Below are 16131 nucleotides of genomic sequence, written 5' to 3'. Positions count from 1 at the left end.
TTAAAGATGAGGGCTGTCATCACACTGCTGGTGCTGCTGCTCTCTATGTGTGGATCTCAGACTCAGAGCACCCAGACTGAAGTTCACACAGAGAGCCAGAGCACTGGGGCTGCTGCTGCTGCAGTCTCTACCCAGTTGGACGTCTCTGCTGAAATCAGGCAACTCAGAGCCATCGTGGAAACTCAAGGAATAATGTTAGTTGAGCTGAAAATTACTCTAAACTTCACTCAGTATGAATTAAAAAACACCAAAGATCTGCTGTACGAAATAGTGGCTGAATATAAAGAGCAAGACACAGAGCTGGCAGCAGTGAAACAGAGACTGGTGGCCAGTGAGACTAAAGTGGAGGCTCTGGAAAGGGTGAATTTAGCACAAGAGGTAGAGATGACAGCTTTGAAGACTGAAGTGATCAATCTGAAGATGGAACATGCAGCACAAGAGGCAGAACTGACAGCAGTGAAGACCAGACTGACTGCAAGTGAAACTGAAGTGGTGAATCTGAGGAAGGAAGCTGCAGCACAGACAGCTGATCTGAGGTCAGTGACTGAGAGACTGGTAGCCACTGAGACTGACATGGAGCATGTGAAGAAAGACACTGCAGCACAACACACAGACCTGACCACAGTGAAGACTGAAGTGATGAACCTGATCAAAGAACAGGCAGCACAAGACACGCAGATGAATACTGTGGAGACCAGACTGACTGCCAGTGAGACTGAAGTGGAGAAACTCAAAATGGAACAAGCAGCACAAGATTCAGAGCTGACAGATGTGAAGACCAGACTGGCAGCAACTGAGACTGAAGTAGTGAATCTGGAGAAAGAGATTACAGAGAAACCCAAGGTGGCATTCTCAGCAGGTCTGACTGACTCAGGTTACATTGAGTCTGGAAATACTGAGCTGAACTTGGTCTTCACTAGAATCATCACCAATGTTGGACAGGCCTACAGCAACATTACCGGCTTCTTCACAGCTCCAGTGAAAGGAGTTTACTACTTCAGATTCACAGTCCTGGATTTACTTGCCTCAAACTGGATGAATATAAAGATGTTTAAGAATGGAGAGCAAGTTATGTGGTTGGGAGAGTATGATAATGATGGATATCGCTCCTATCTCTCCAGTGGTGTGACTCTGCAGCTGGAGATGGGAGATGTAGTTAACATGCGACTCCCTACAAGCTTCAGGCTCTTTGATAATTCTGATAACCACTGCACCTTCAGTGGCTTCCTGCTCTTTTCTCTTTGAAGGGAACACACTGCTCAACTGATCATGTTGTCAAATGATAAATAATATGCTTTATGATCATGCTCAAATAAAGCACTTTTAAAATGTAATCCTTCTGTGTGATTATTGGAAATATTGAGCAATGCTTTATCAACACAGATAAATATTTATTTATTCATATATATATATATATTTTTTTAATCAGGTCTGGTCTTTAAATTTGAGGTCAAATGTCTAAATAGGGTTAGACAGCTGGAGGACTATAAGGAGCAATTCTCTGAATTTGACCAAAAGTGTAATGGATTAGAGTCGTGGACTACACCTTTAAATCCATGTCCTCCATAGCCACACATATCAGACTTGTCTTCTGTCTTCTCCTGTCTTACTAACACTTGTGGCCCACACTGTGACCAAACAGCATTTGGATGTTTTAAACTCAGCAGAACCCTCCCTCTAGTGTTCTCCCCACACACACACGTGCTGCTGCCTTCGCTAGGATACAAGACTGACGGGTGACAGGTAGACAAGTGTCCAAACACCACTGCTTATTGATTGCATTTAATCATTCTGTTATTTATGGACACTATTACAGACAGACTATATATAAATATAATGTGTGCAAGATGTGGTAAACGAGCAACTCCATGCACACGGCAGACTCAGAGATGATTCTGTTTTCCCCAAACACATGCATGCATTCATGCCATCTTATGGATACTTGATTGACAGGTGGCAGGTAGACAAGTGTCCAAGTAGGACTTCTTATTGATTGCATTTAGTCATTCTGTTATTTATGGACACTATTACAGACAGACTATATATAAATATAATGTGTGCAAGATGTGGTAAACGAGCAACTCCATGCACACGGCAGACTCAGAGATGATTCTGTTCTCCCCAAACATATGCATGCATTCATGCCGTCTTATGGATACTTGATTGACAGGTGGCAGGTAGACAAGTGTCCAAGTAGGACTTCTTATTGATTGCATTTAGTCATTCTGTTATTTTTGTACACAACTACACAACTTTTCTTTTTTTCTTTCAAAGCTAAGCTACCACCTTACTATGTCTGACCTCCGACCCCAAATTTCAGGCCTTCTCGTTCCACACCCCGAGCTCCAATCTGTAATTGTGTAATTTGGGGATCTAACGGGCTAGGCGATGTGGTGCAAGCAACTCCATGCACACGGCAGACTCAAGAGATGATTCTGATCACCACAACACCTTCAGTGGCTTTCTTATCTTTCCTCCCAGATGGATACATTGACTAATTACAATGAGGAACTAAAGATCAAGACTCACAAAATCATCTCTGTCATATGAACACAGCGGAAAAAGATCTTACAAAATAGCCAACTGAGTCTTTTAAACAGGGTGTCTACAGACAGAAACCACTGCTAAACCTACTATTGTGTGTGAGAGGGAGAATCACTTTTTTACTGTTTTTATTCACCCCATGTAACACCATACTATACTGCAGCATTAAACTTATTTTATGGCTATGTGTTATACTAACTAACATATTATGTCATCATTATGCAATATCCAGATGAGCAGATGTATGAAAGGTTGTCATGGGTACAGTTGGCAGATGTTAGAAATTCCAGAAGTGTTCTGTAATGACAACCTGCAGGCAGAGGGGGTTCTGGGTAAATAGTCAGTGGGGACCAGGGGTGAACCAGGAAGTGGGAAAGAGAGGAAGAAGAGAAGACTGAAGGAGGGAGGGAAACAGGGAGCTGGAGAGAAGGGAGGATAGAGAAATAGAAGTGTGTCTGGCTCAACACAAAAACTGTAAGGAACTCAGCCCAACACAACACAGGACTGAGTGGCTTACAAAGCTGATTAATTACTAGGTTTTTATGGTCTTCATTAGCACTTCATTAAAACATACTGACTTTAACATTAGGCCACATACCATCTCATACAATATGTGTAGACTTTCACTAAAAACCTCAATATTATATCTAATATCAATATAATACAATATGCGGCTGTGGTGAGCAATCAGTGAAAGGGTGGCAGAGAGAATATGAGAGAAAAAAACAACCAGGGGCCCAAATGCACCTTCACCCCCCAATGTAGCTCTCCTTCACCCCCTCTCATGTGCCTCTCTTTGGGGGGAGAGGTGGGCTCTTCAGGGTCAGGGGTCAAACTGTCTTGACAAACCAACTCCTTTTATTCCTCAAAACTAATGGTTGAAAATAGCAGAGTGGGGTTACATGAGGATATTAGGCCATTTCCCCCCTGTGTGATCTAAAATAGGTGCACACTTTCCCATGAAATTCATTTTTAAATAAAAAAAGTCCACGAAGAACATCATATTTGTCCCCTTTCTAATGTTGCTCAGTGCCCAAGAACGAATGGCCAATTGTTCAAGTGTTTTGTCTGATAACGCTCTGACACATACCAGTAGTACCCTGTAGTCAGTAGATTTGGCCGTCAGCTTGCTGTTTTGAAGCTGAGTGTCCCTCCCCCTCTACTGTTCCTACTAAACACATGCCTGCATGCCGTCTTAGCCAATGGCAGATCTTCCTCTTTTGGTTCTAAAAACAATAAACCTGCCCATGGTGGTAAAATTATTTGGAAAGAAGGATGAGAGCGTTATGGATCAAGGAACAATATCCTCACAAGGATAAGAGGCCGGCATTTCCATAATAAGTGACAACTAAACAAACAACCATTCTCAAAAAAATCACTGTATCTCTTTTTTTCCTACATCCAATTCTAAACATTTATTTTTTAAGTCTATATCTTTCTAGAGACTTCCCTCCTCTATGGTATGACATTGCAGCCTCAGATGAACAGAATATGAAGCCCCACCTGTCCTACATTATGGGTGGGACAGGTTGGTATTTTCCCACAACACTGATAACTGATAACCAGATATGCCCTGGAAAATCTACAGTTTCTAATTTTGATCAGTGTCCCTGGACTTTATTTAACCTCAAAACGTCATTCTTACATAATGAGTAACTGAGGCATATAAAAGAGGCTGTCTCAGGAGTGAGACTAACAACCGTCTACAACTACTACTACTGCTACTACTGCAAAAACTACTACTGCTACTACAAAACTACTGTGTGTCAGACAGGGAGTGATGTTAAAATGAGGTCGGTCATCACAGTGCTGGTGCTGCTGCTCTCCATGTGTGGATCTCAGACTTGGAGCATCCAGACTGAAGTTCACACAGAGAGCCAGAGCACTGGGGCTGCTGCTGCTGCTGCTGCTGCAGTCTCTACCCAGCTGGACAACTCTGCTGAGCTTAAGGAACTCAGAGCCATGGTGGACAAGCAAGGAATGACTCTGAGCTTCGCTCAGTATGAGCTACAGAAGACCAAAGATATGATGCACAAAATAGAGGCTGAAAACAAAGAGCAAGACACAGAGATGACAGCAGTGAAACAGAGACTGGTGGCCAGTGAGACTAAAGTGGAGAATCTGGAAAGGGTGAATTTAGCACAAGCGGTAGAGATGACAGCTGTGAAGATTAAAATGATGAACCTGATCAAGGAAGATTTAGCACAAGAGGCAGATCTGACAGTTGTGAAGACCAGACTGGCTGCAAGTGAAACTGAAGTGGTGAATCTGAGGAAGGAAGATGCAGCACAGACAGCTGATCTGAGGTCAGTTGCTGAGAGACTGGCAGTCACTGAGACTGACATGGAGCATGTTAAGAAAGACACTGCAGCACAACACACAGACCTGACCACTGTGAAGATTGAAGGGATGAACCTGAAGATGGAACTGTCTGCCAGTGAGACTGAGGTGGAGAAACTAAAAATGGAACAAGCAGCACAAGATTCAAAGCTGACAGATGTGAAGACCAGACTGGTTGCAAGTGAAACTGAAGTGGTGAATCTGAGGAAGGAAGCTGCAGCACAGACAGCTGATCTGAAGTCAGTTACTGAGAGACTGGCAGCCATTGAGACTGACATGGAGGCCGTGAAGAAAGACACTGCAGCACAACACACAGACGTGACCACTATGAAGACTGAAGTGATGAACCTGAAGATGGAACACGCAGCACAAGAGGCAGAACTCACAGCAGTGAAGACTAGACTGGCAGCCATTAAGACTGAAGTAGTGAATTTGGAGAAAGAGATTACAGAGAAACCCAAGATGGCATTCTCAGCAGGTCTGACTGACTCAGGATACACAGAGTCTGGGAATACTGATCTGAACTTGGTCTTCACTAAAATCATCACCAATGTTGGACAGGCCTACAGCAACATGAACGGCTTTTTCACAGCTCCAGTAAAAGGAGTCTACTACTTTAGATTCACAGTCATGGATTACCTAAACTCACACTCTATGACTATCAAGATGGTTAAGAATAGAGAGGAGATCATACATTTGGCAGAGAATGATACCGATGGGCAACAGTCTTATCTCTCCAGTGGTGTGACTCTGCAGCTGGAGGTGGGAGATGTAGTTAACATGCGTCTCCCTGCAGGCCACAGGCTCTATGATGATTCTAATAACCACAGCACCTTCAGTGGCTTCCTGCTCTTTCCTCTTTGAAGGGAACACACTGCTCAACTGCTCATGTTGCCAAATGATAAATAATATGCTTTATGATCATGCTCAAATAAAGCACTTTTAAAATGTAATCCTTCTGTGTCATCATTGGAAAGATTGAGCAATGCTTTATCAACACAGATTCATATTTATTTATGTTTTTATTTAAATTTGAGAGCATTATTTGTTCATTTTCTTTCTCTTCAATCAGGCTGCTTGTGTAACTTCTGCTCAGAGATATCTGCTCTCTTTCTCTCTCTCCTTTCAAAAATGATGGTGAAGAATGTGCTGAACAAACATAAGTAAATCAACCATTTTCAAACTGAAACCTTTCAGAGTAATCACTGGAAATACTGGAAATAAATCATTGAATCAATAATATAGTGAGGTCACATGTGTAACTAGGGTTAGACAGCTGGAGGACTGGAAGGAGCAATTCTCTGAATTTGACCAAAATTGTAATGGATTAGAGTTGTGGACTACACCTTTAGAGTTGTGGACTACACCATGTCCTCCATAGCCACTGTTGGTGGTCATCACTTGAGTAATGTCCACTTTGTGTAATGCACTTTTATGCAGCAGTATAAATACAATTGTTGTATAGTATCATGCTGCACTAAAATAGTACTATGCTATCAATCTACTTCTTCCATATGAGCAGGGCATTATGTGAGGCTGTCATACAGGTACAGGGAGAATGGGAAGGTTCAACAGTGTCATAGCGCCATAGTGTCATAGCAACCTACAGACAGAGGTGGCTGATGGGTAAATACAAAGTGTCTAGAAAGAGAGGAAGTGAAGAACACTGAAGGAAGAGAGAAAGAGAGAAAGATAAAGAGAGAAGCAATAAAGAAAGAGAGGAGATTGGACGATGGGAAATAGAAGAGAGAAGATTCAATTCAGTTCAAGACAAGGAGAAGAGAGAATCAGGAGAAAGCAGATGGATTCATCACGTATCAGAGGATGAAGTAGAAGGAGGGGGAGAAAAATCAGAAGAGGGTGAGAGAGAACAGACAATGGATGAGGGGAGAGACAAAAGAAGAGAAGAGGAAAGAAGAGTGGAAACAGATGAAGGAGAGGAGAAGAGTGCTGCACCGGTTCTCTAGTGAAGGGCTTATGTTACAAACAGCACAATGGCACCCCTACATGGCAACTGATATATTAATGTGAATTTACCTCCAGTAACACTCTATCAACAGAGACAAACAAACCAATGCCCAATGCCATCAGCACATTTTACACTACGATACTTGGCCATGAGAATCAATGGTACAAGTTTAACAAAAAAGGTTTTGGCGGGGAGTCCAAAGGCTATCCTGCATGGCTTCATAATCACTCACATCATGTGGAAAAAGTTCCCATCATTGTAATTATGAAGTGGTAAAACTGGACCCCCACACCCCCTCAGTCAATATTTTTTGTGACACTCGTGTTCATTTGCTCAGAGAGGGCCCAATTCATTTTCTTTCTTTACTGGAAATATTCTTTGAATAGTTGTGTATTTGGCTGCTTACTGGGAAAAAATATGTTTTTCATGCTAGTAAGGAGTTTATTCAGCGTGTCTGATGCCATTCCCATCGATAGCATTATGTCAGTAACTTCACAGCAAAACGTTTACCGAAGCTGTATCTAATGTATGAATTACAGACACACTCAAACCAGACTACATCAGCCAAAGCTGTAAAAGTACCTATAAATGATGAACCTCACCCTAGCTACCGAGGTCACCCCAGAGCTTGATAATAGTCCACACATACAACAAAGTCCAGAATTCATATTCAGTTGGACTGAAATGCACTCATTACAAGCAGGTTCAAAACGCTCCCATGAGTGTTATGAATGTTTATGGGTGTTCTTTACTCTTGACAGACGTTAGGAATATATTGGTAGCCAAGAAGCCACATTTTGTCTGTAAGTCTCAATGCATCTATTCAATTTTCTATTTGAATTCAATTTGATATATTTATATTGGGCCGTTATCAAAAGACATTGTCTCATACCAGGCATATTTAGGAGAAAGGTCTATGCACCCTTGTGAGAACACAAGAGAGGAGGTCTCTGAGAACGAGAGTCAGTGTGTGTGACAAGATCCCACATATAACCTTCAAAGTTTTGAAGATCGACAAGAAAGACAGGGGATTCATTTGGTGTTAATTGGGAACACAGCAGATTTGGAGATCATCACACGCCATCCATTTGCCTACCTCTGTGACTCTCTCTCACACACCTGTACACACACACACACGCACACGCACGCACACGCACACATACACATACAGAGTGAGAGATGTTGTTGTATATCTACATTCACTGTCCTGTACTTTACACCTTAGCTCCATCATGCATAGGTAATGGTGTTCTGTGTTTTGTGTTTACAAATAGGCCTGTCCAGAAAAGAGTATCCAGAAAAGCAGCAGAGACTGCAGTGGGTTTGGTCCTGGGCTTGCACGGGTTTATGCCAGATCAATGCCACATACGCCAGATGCTCAGTTGCATGTGTGCTTTAGATAGATGATTATAGCAGATGTTTAAGCCTGGTTGTCAGAAAAGATCCTGGCAGAGCCTGATGATGCAAGACCAGAGGAGAAGTGCACACAGAGTTGATGAACTCAGCTTTAGGACTCAACTGCATTGACTTGGATCTGGATGGACATGGCATCCAGTGGGTAGTGATTGGCGTTATAAATTATGACAACTCTCCTAAAACTATAAGTACTGATCAACTTTATAAAAGTAACCAGTTTCAGAGTGCACTGTCATTATGTGACGGTGACGGTAAAACCATCGCTAGCAACTCCACCACTACTTTTTCAATTGCAAGCCATACAGCAGCCCTTTTAAAATGAGTATAATTAACGGTCACGTTGAATAACTACTGCATGGTAACCAGAATCATGTTGAATAACTGCTGCATGGTAACCAGAGTCACGTTGAATAACTGCTGCATGGTAACCAGAGTCATGTTGAATAACTACTGCATGGTAACCAGAGTCACGTTGAATACTGCTGCATGGTAACCAGAGTCACGTTGAATAACTGCTGCATGGTAACCAGAGTCACGTTGAATAACTGCTGCATGGTAACCAGATCATGTGTTGAATAACTACTGCATACGTAACGCAGAGTCATGTTGAATAACTGCTGCATGGTAACCAGAGTCATGTTGAATAACTGCTGCATGGTAACCAGAGTCACGTTGAATAACTGCTGCATGGTAACCAGAGTCACGTTGAATAACTACTGCATGGTAACCAGAGTCACGTTGAATAACTACTGCATGGGTAACCAGGTCACGTTGAATAACTACTGCATGGTAACCAGAGTCATGTTGAATAACTGCTGCCATGGTAACCAGAGTCACGTTGAATAACTGCTGCATGGTAACCAGAGTTCACGTTGAATAACTGCTGCATGGTAACCAGAGTCACGTTGAATAACTACTGCATGGTAACCAGAGTCATGTTGAATAACTGCTGCATGGTAACCAGAGTCACATTGAATAACTGCTGCATGGTAACCAGAGTCACGTTGAATAACTACTGCATGGTAACCAGAGTCACGTTGAATAACTACTGCATGGTAACCAGAGTCATGTTGAATAACTGCTGCATGGTAACCAGAGTCACGTTGAATAACTACTGCATGGTAACCAGAGTCACGTTGAATAACTGCTGCATGGTAACCAGAGTCACGTTGAATAACTACTGCATGGTAACCAGAGTCACGTTGAATAACTACTGCATGGTAACCAGAGTCATGTTGAATAACTAATGCATGGTAACCAGAGTCAGGTTGAATAACTACTGCATGGTAACCAGAGTCATGTTGAATAACTACTGCATGGTAACCAGAGTCATATTGAATAACTACTGCATGGTAACCAGAGTCACGTTGAATAACTGCTGCATGGTAACCAGAGTCACGTTGAATAACTGCTGCATGGTAACCAGAGTCACGTTGAATAACTGCTGCATGGTAACCAGAGTCACGTTGAATAACTGCTGCATGGTAACCAGAGTCATATTGAGGCAACCAAAGAGAACAAGCATGGGTGGAATAAAAGGTCAACTCTGCAATGAATATGACCATGGTGTGAACCAGATGTGAATATATATGACCATGGTGTGAACCAGATGTGAATATATATGACCATGGTGTGAACCAGATGTGAATATGACCATGGTGTGAACCAGATGTGAATATATATGACCATGGAGTGAACCAGATGTGAATATGACCATGGAGTGAACCAGATGTGAATATATATGGACCATGTGCTGGAACCAGATTGAATATATATGACCATGGTGTGAACCAGATGTGAATATATATGACCATGGTGTGAACCAGATGTGAATATATATGACCATGGTGTGAACCAGATGTGAATATATATGACCATGGTGTGAACCAGATGTGAATATATATGACCATGGAGTGAACCAGATGTGAATATATATGACCATGGTGTGAACCAGATGTGAATATATATGACCATGGAGTGAACCAGATGTGAATATATATGACCATGGTGTGAACCAGATGTGAATATATATGACCATGGTGTGAACCAGATGTGAATATGACCATGGAGTGAACCAGATGTGAATATATATGACCATGGAGTGAACCATGTGTTTGGGCTCAGTCGTGCGTTCTCTCACCATATCCGGCCATGAAGGTGGAAAAACTCATTGGTCTCTGGCTGATTATCCTCAGTCTTCCCATCCCTCTGCCTGAGCATTGGACACAAACAGACAGACAAGCAAACCCCGCCTCACTGTCACTATCGAAATATTAGCCAACCCTGACAGCCACTCTGATGAGCAAACCCATACACAGCCAGCCTCACTGTCACACACATCCACTTTCTTGTCTTTTCAATGCGAGATACAAAATGAGATGCCACATGGGGTTTCCTGGGCCTCTGTCCGATTGGCAGCGAACTCTGGACTGGATCCAGTGCTGTTCTGGCACGGATCCACCAGCTCCCCACAGTCAGGTCAGCTGTTATCTGAGCCAGATTCACATGCCTGTCCTACTGGGAGACGCTAGCCTACTCAAGGCTAGGGGTACAAGAGTGGCCTATGTTCTGTAATATTTGGTAATCATTCAAACAGTTATCCAGAAAACTAGGACACTTCAACTGTAACTTAGAAGCTAGTGCACATGAATAGCCCTACAGGCTAAAGGAGTTTTTCAGTCAGTTTCTCGTTTAGCTAATGAACTGCATTCACATTCAGTCGGGCATGGTGCAAGACAAAACAAAAAGTTTATAATCTCAAATTGTTAACACGGCAGGCATGTTAATTAATTTAAAAAAGTACAATAGGCTACACGCAAACAGCGATGAGACGACAACCAACACGCCTGAACTCACACAACACATTATCTCTTTTTTCAGCCAACAACGTTTTCCTCTCAGAGAAATGTCCGGGTTTTTTTTAGGTATTTAAATACATCCTACCCGTGTGGTGCTTCGTTTGTCTGTCCATTGATGAATCCTAAAAAGAAAGGTATTGTATCACTGTAAGCTAAACTAGATGGCATTAAAAACATCAGGTGAGGGGAAAACTAGGCGTAGGCTAAACATCATCCAGTGACTCTTCAAAACTCCTCTATATGATCATGACAGCAACGCAGGTGTATTCCACAAGAAGAGGAGACAACAAAAGATAAAAGGCTTTACTTATGCCCTGAAACAAAATTACAAACTTGTGTTACCGTACGAATATAGAGACTTACCTTCCATAGTCCTTTTGGTAACATATCCGAAGTGATTTTGAAGGCTTCCTCTCCGGCCGGTTATGTGTTTAATAATTAACTAGAACTCGATAACTGCCGTCGTCTACGGTGTTATTGCCCAGAACAGTCTCACTTGTCGCCAGTAAACTAGGCTACAAAAGTAAAGCAGCTGCTGTATTGAAAAACAGCATGACAGTATGCATTGAAATGGGGTAAGGCTGTAGCAAGTTAAAGTCTTTAAAAGGCCTTCCTTGGCTACGCCGTGGAAGCTGAGAGATTTGCTGCTGTGTCAAAGACCTGTCACTTTACCTAATTTTATTGTGAGGCAACGGCTTTGTAAATTTTCCAGGCCAATACGCAACAAATTTCTTTCATTACATAAATCGGAGCCTCCCGTTGTTCCTCTGGAAACAGTGGCATAGTCTGCCCTGTAGCTTCAGTACCCACAAACAAGTGTTTTGTTATGTTTTCAACACGCCTGCACAACGTATCCTGTAGTTTTCTGCTGACATGCATCTTTCAAGGAGAATTATGGCTTAGACAAGGGTGAAAGTTTAACTTTAATCTAAGTTGTGTCTGTTTCCCGTGCACGCCTCACAGACCAATGGCTTAATAACAACGCGATCACATAGATTTCACATTGTTCACATTCCTGTGAGGGCTATTTCATCCTCTGTTTGTAACCCTAGCCCACTTTCTTTTCAGAGCGCAAACATGTTTACAACGGCTTAGGTTTCTGAGGTTCGGGATACTTTGTTAATGCGTAGGCCTACTCATTAGAACAGTGAGACGAAGAGCATCCGCTGAGGGTTGCGCTCTGCGTCATCGACAAGCTCAAACGGTACGGTAGACTATACCCACACGTCCAACAGCTGTCAGTGTCATTACAAGGATCTATACATGTTTACTTAGAAAAGTAAGGCTGCAGTTTACCAGAACGATTTAACTTCCTAAATCAATGTAACATTAACATTGGCAGCCTAACTCTTAGCACAACCATTGTGAGACATTAGATCCAATACAGTAGTTCTGTACGTCTCCGCTTTAGATAGTCTATTAAATTACCGACCTGATGGTGAGCGCAGTCACGGGAAATCTTTAAACCGTCCTCAACCCCAAAAATGTCATGAGTTTAATAGCCGAAAGTTCGAGGTTTTCATAACGGAGTTATGCATTGTTTTGGCTGGACAGTTGGTTGAACAAACAGAATAGTTGTTAAATTGTCAAACTGTGTTATGATGGGCCCCCTCTAGTGGCCTAGTTGACAGACAAGTCTCATCAGTTAAAATATTTTGCTTTGTGGCCCACAACCAGTGACCCAAGGTGAAATAGTTCAATTCATCAATTAATTCATCTTCTACCTGTTCCAAATGTGCAATTTAAAAAGAGACAATGACAATGACACAGCACACAAAATCAGAGCATCTTCATATTTTATTCACATATGTTACATTTTGCATTTTTTTTTAAATGTCTAAATCACACTTCCCGAGATGAGATGGGAAAGTCTGAGTCAGCACCTACAGTAATGTACTGTATCCTTTCTGTAATCACCGTTCACGCAGGAGCTCGCTCGCTCGCGGCCCGTCTCTAGAATACACACCCGTCACTCAGAACACACTCCACATCTGTCGCTTCCAAAGTGTGGGGGGCCGCAATAATATTTCATCATAATAATATTAATAATATTTGTAATGGGAAAAGCTAAAGTAAACAGCTCCTGCTGAAGTGTCCTGCTATGCCCAAACACAGAGAGAGGTGATTACAAAACCTGGTTGTATTTTACCTGAACCCAGTGCAGATTATGTAGTCTTCATACTCAAATCCCATAATCAGATCAATCAATTCCCTAAATACATTTTCTTTTTCTATACTGGGGAAGGCAAACATGAGATTATATTCAAGATATGCATTTCAGACACACAATTTTTGTGATATCGGGAGAATCGGGTTTTGGATCAGTTTTGAGCTCTTAAAGTCTCATAAGAACTGAAGTCGGGAAAACATCACTTGTGAATACATAACCACTGCACACAGAAGGGCCCAGTCAGCCTATACCTTAAACCAGTTCTAAACTCAGCCAAGTTGAGGAAAGTCTATTCTGCTGCTTCCCTTGTAGAAAACAGTGGAACTATAATGTGAAGAATGTGAATATGCCAAATAATAAAATCACCCTTACAATAAATTGCATATGTTGAGGAGTTTTATGATGCTTATTCAAACGTTCCATGTTAATAAATAGATACAAAAAGAACCCAAATCCTAAAGTCTATCCTGGGCACCAATCTCAAGAGCGTCACTCATAATCAGACATATCTGACCACCAGAGGCAGTATGGAGGCACAACCGCCCAGTGTAATCTGACCTCAATCTGAAATTGAGTGATATTTTACATCCCCACTGTCAAAAACAGGCAAAGCCATTAGTCATTCTTTTCTCAACGGCAATTTCCAAGCGGTCACCAAATGTCCATCCAATTGCAGAGAGCCACTGGCACGCGGTTTCAAAACATTCAGATCACAGAGCACTTCTGTTCTCCATTAACGTTCCAAGCGAAATAATAATAATAATAATAATGATGATCACACACACACACACACACACAATCAGGATTCTGTCCAGACTGATGGTTAAAGTGTACACGGATCACTCTGACCCATCCGAGTTTGGCACCGAGGACTCTCAGCTCAAGCCTGTGGAGCAACAACGGCCCAGCCAAAGGTTTTGGGTTGTTGTGAGCTGGGCTGTTACGCTCCCATTTTACCATCATGTCATCATCCTTAAAGAAACTCTAGCACTGGACAGCTCCTAGAGTGAAAGTGCTGGTGCTGCAGATTTATCAATGGAAGCAGAGCTTAAGCGTGAGTGTGAGTGTCAGTGTCAGTGTCAGTGTCAGTGTGAGTGTGAGTGTGTGTGTGTGTGTGTGTGTGTGTGTGTGTGTGTGTGTGAGTGTGTGTGTGTGTGTGAGTGTGTGAGTGTGTGAGTGTGTGAGTGTGTGAGTGTGTGTGAGAGAGAGAGAGAGAGCGAGAGAGGACCTATCAAATTACTGAACTTCTGAGGTGCTGAAAAGAGAGAGAGAAAAAAATCAACACTGGGGAAAACTATTGAACTGAATGCAAGCTTAATTCTTCTTCAATATAACCTGGCTCTCAGGCACCTGTCATTTTAGACCTTTGTTGTTTACTGGGCAGCTTTTAGAGCAACTGTTACGTGATCTGCACATCATCTGCACGGGAGGGCTGTAATGTGAGGAGACTCGAAGACCCATCCACCTTATATATAAGCCTGGCTGAAGTGACGCCACAAAAAAACAAAATGGCCGCGAGGGCATTTCTTAGACGTCTCCTGCCTGTATGGGCGAAGTCGAAAGGAGTGTCATAAAGGGCAGGATCCAAGGAAGCGGTGACTCTGGGCCATAACTGGGCCGTGTCCGAGCCCAGTCCGTGACAGAGAGCCACCACGGGAGCCTGGGCTCTGCATGCCTGCCGTCACCCCGTGGAGCTTCTCAGCCCATTCAAGCCAAGCCAAGCAGAACAGCCACACAAACACACATGATCTTATGAATACAAAAAAAGTCAAAAAACACCCACCCGCCCCTCAAAAAAACAAATCATACATAAATCATTTTTACAAAGGTAAATCGTGAACAATTTTTTCCACCCAAATAATGAATAGCAGCATTTATTTAAATATCTTTAAAAAGTTTTTTTTTTGTTTTTCTTTTTTTTTTGTAACTACAGCAAAAAAAAGATAAAATGAAATTCCTGAGGATGATTTTTTTTGCAACCAGATCTTAAACCCAGAGCCTTTCTCCGTGGCCTAGATTAGACTCTTCTGATGTGAACACTCCCCTCTGTCTGCCACTGAAAGGTTAGTCTTGATCAGTCAATGCTACCTGCATCTGATCCATTTTACAAGCTAAATGCTATGATTGAATTTTGCCCATTACATTTTTTTTTGCTGAACCGTGTTCAGGCTCTCAAGCAGAGGCCCAATCCCAGTCAGTTGAAGTACAGAGGCTAACTCCTTTCAGTTTTTAGCACTGCCCACTTCCTCTCGCCGAAAAGCCACACACCGCGACCTAAAGCTAAAGCAAGTCACAGTAATGGTTTCGCATGCACAAGAACCCTTTTGCACATGCTAAATGTCTGAGAATGAACAAAATATAAATAATAGATATGTAGGAGCTTCTATGTGATTGAAGACATGGTTGCACTACTCTGCGAGGGAGGGCGGTGGTTTTCACATGGCTGTTTCGTTTTGGCTGAAGTGCCACTGTTTCCTGGCAACGGTTCTACCCCTTGTGCAGCGCTTCGAGAATGTTCCGTCTCATGGAACGTTCTGCAGGAGGTGTGAATGTTCTAAATGATGCACTGAAAAACTCATTCACTGATGGGTTGGAAGTTCATGCGTCTCCATGGCAACCTCACTAAAGCGGTTCCTCTCATTCCACCAGAAAGAGCCCGGCTATGGAAACCAACACAAACCTCAAAAAAGGGCAAAAAAGTTGTGCTTTAACTGCGAGCTGCTTTAACCCCAAACAGCTAATGCTTTCTCTATTTTTTTTCCTTTAAAATCCACACCTCAATCAGTTACATTTTTTTTGTTACCTGTTTGTTTTTGTCTTTTTTTTTCTTTTCT

At 42.3% G+C, this 16131-nt stretch overlaps 1 protein-coding gene and 1 long non-coding RNA gene across 6 annotated transcripts in view; both read right to left on the bottom strand.

Annotated features, from left to right (window-relative positions):
• Positions 1–10331: 10331 nt before the first annotated feature.
• On the bottom strand, positions 10332–14428 carry LOC116223869. The gene is made up of 3 exons (XR_004165304.1): positions 11491–14428; positions 11213–11249; positions 10332–10481 (listed from the first exon to the last, which is right to left on the bottom strand). It is a non-coding gene; the product is annotated as an uncharacterized LOC116223869 (long non-coding RNA).
• Positions 14429–16125: 1697 nt separating this feature from the next.
• The window catches only part of ubr3 (ubiquitin protein ligase E3 component n-recognin 3), a 59818-nt gene continuing 59812 nt past the window's right edge, over positions 16126–16131 (bottom strand). For all 5 annotated transcript variants that reach the window (XM_031582061.2, XM_031582069.2, XM_031582073.2 and 2 more), the window contains one exon: positions 16126–16131. This exon is cut by the window's right edge and continues 392 nt beyond it. The gene's annotated coding sequence lies outside the window, so the exon portion shown is untranslated.

Source organism: Clupea harengus, chromosome 2 (assembly GCF_900700415.2).
Source record: "Clupea harengus chromosome 2, Ch_v2.0.2, whole genome shotgun sequence".
NCBI classification, from domain to species: domain Eukaryota; kingdom Metazoa; phylum Chordata; class Actinopteri; order Clupeiformes; family Clupeidae; genus Clupea; species Clupea harengus.
This window is presented reverse-complemented; position numbering and strand designations above follow the sequence as displayed.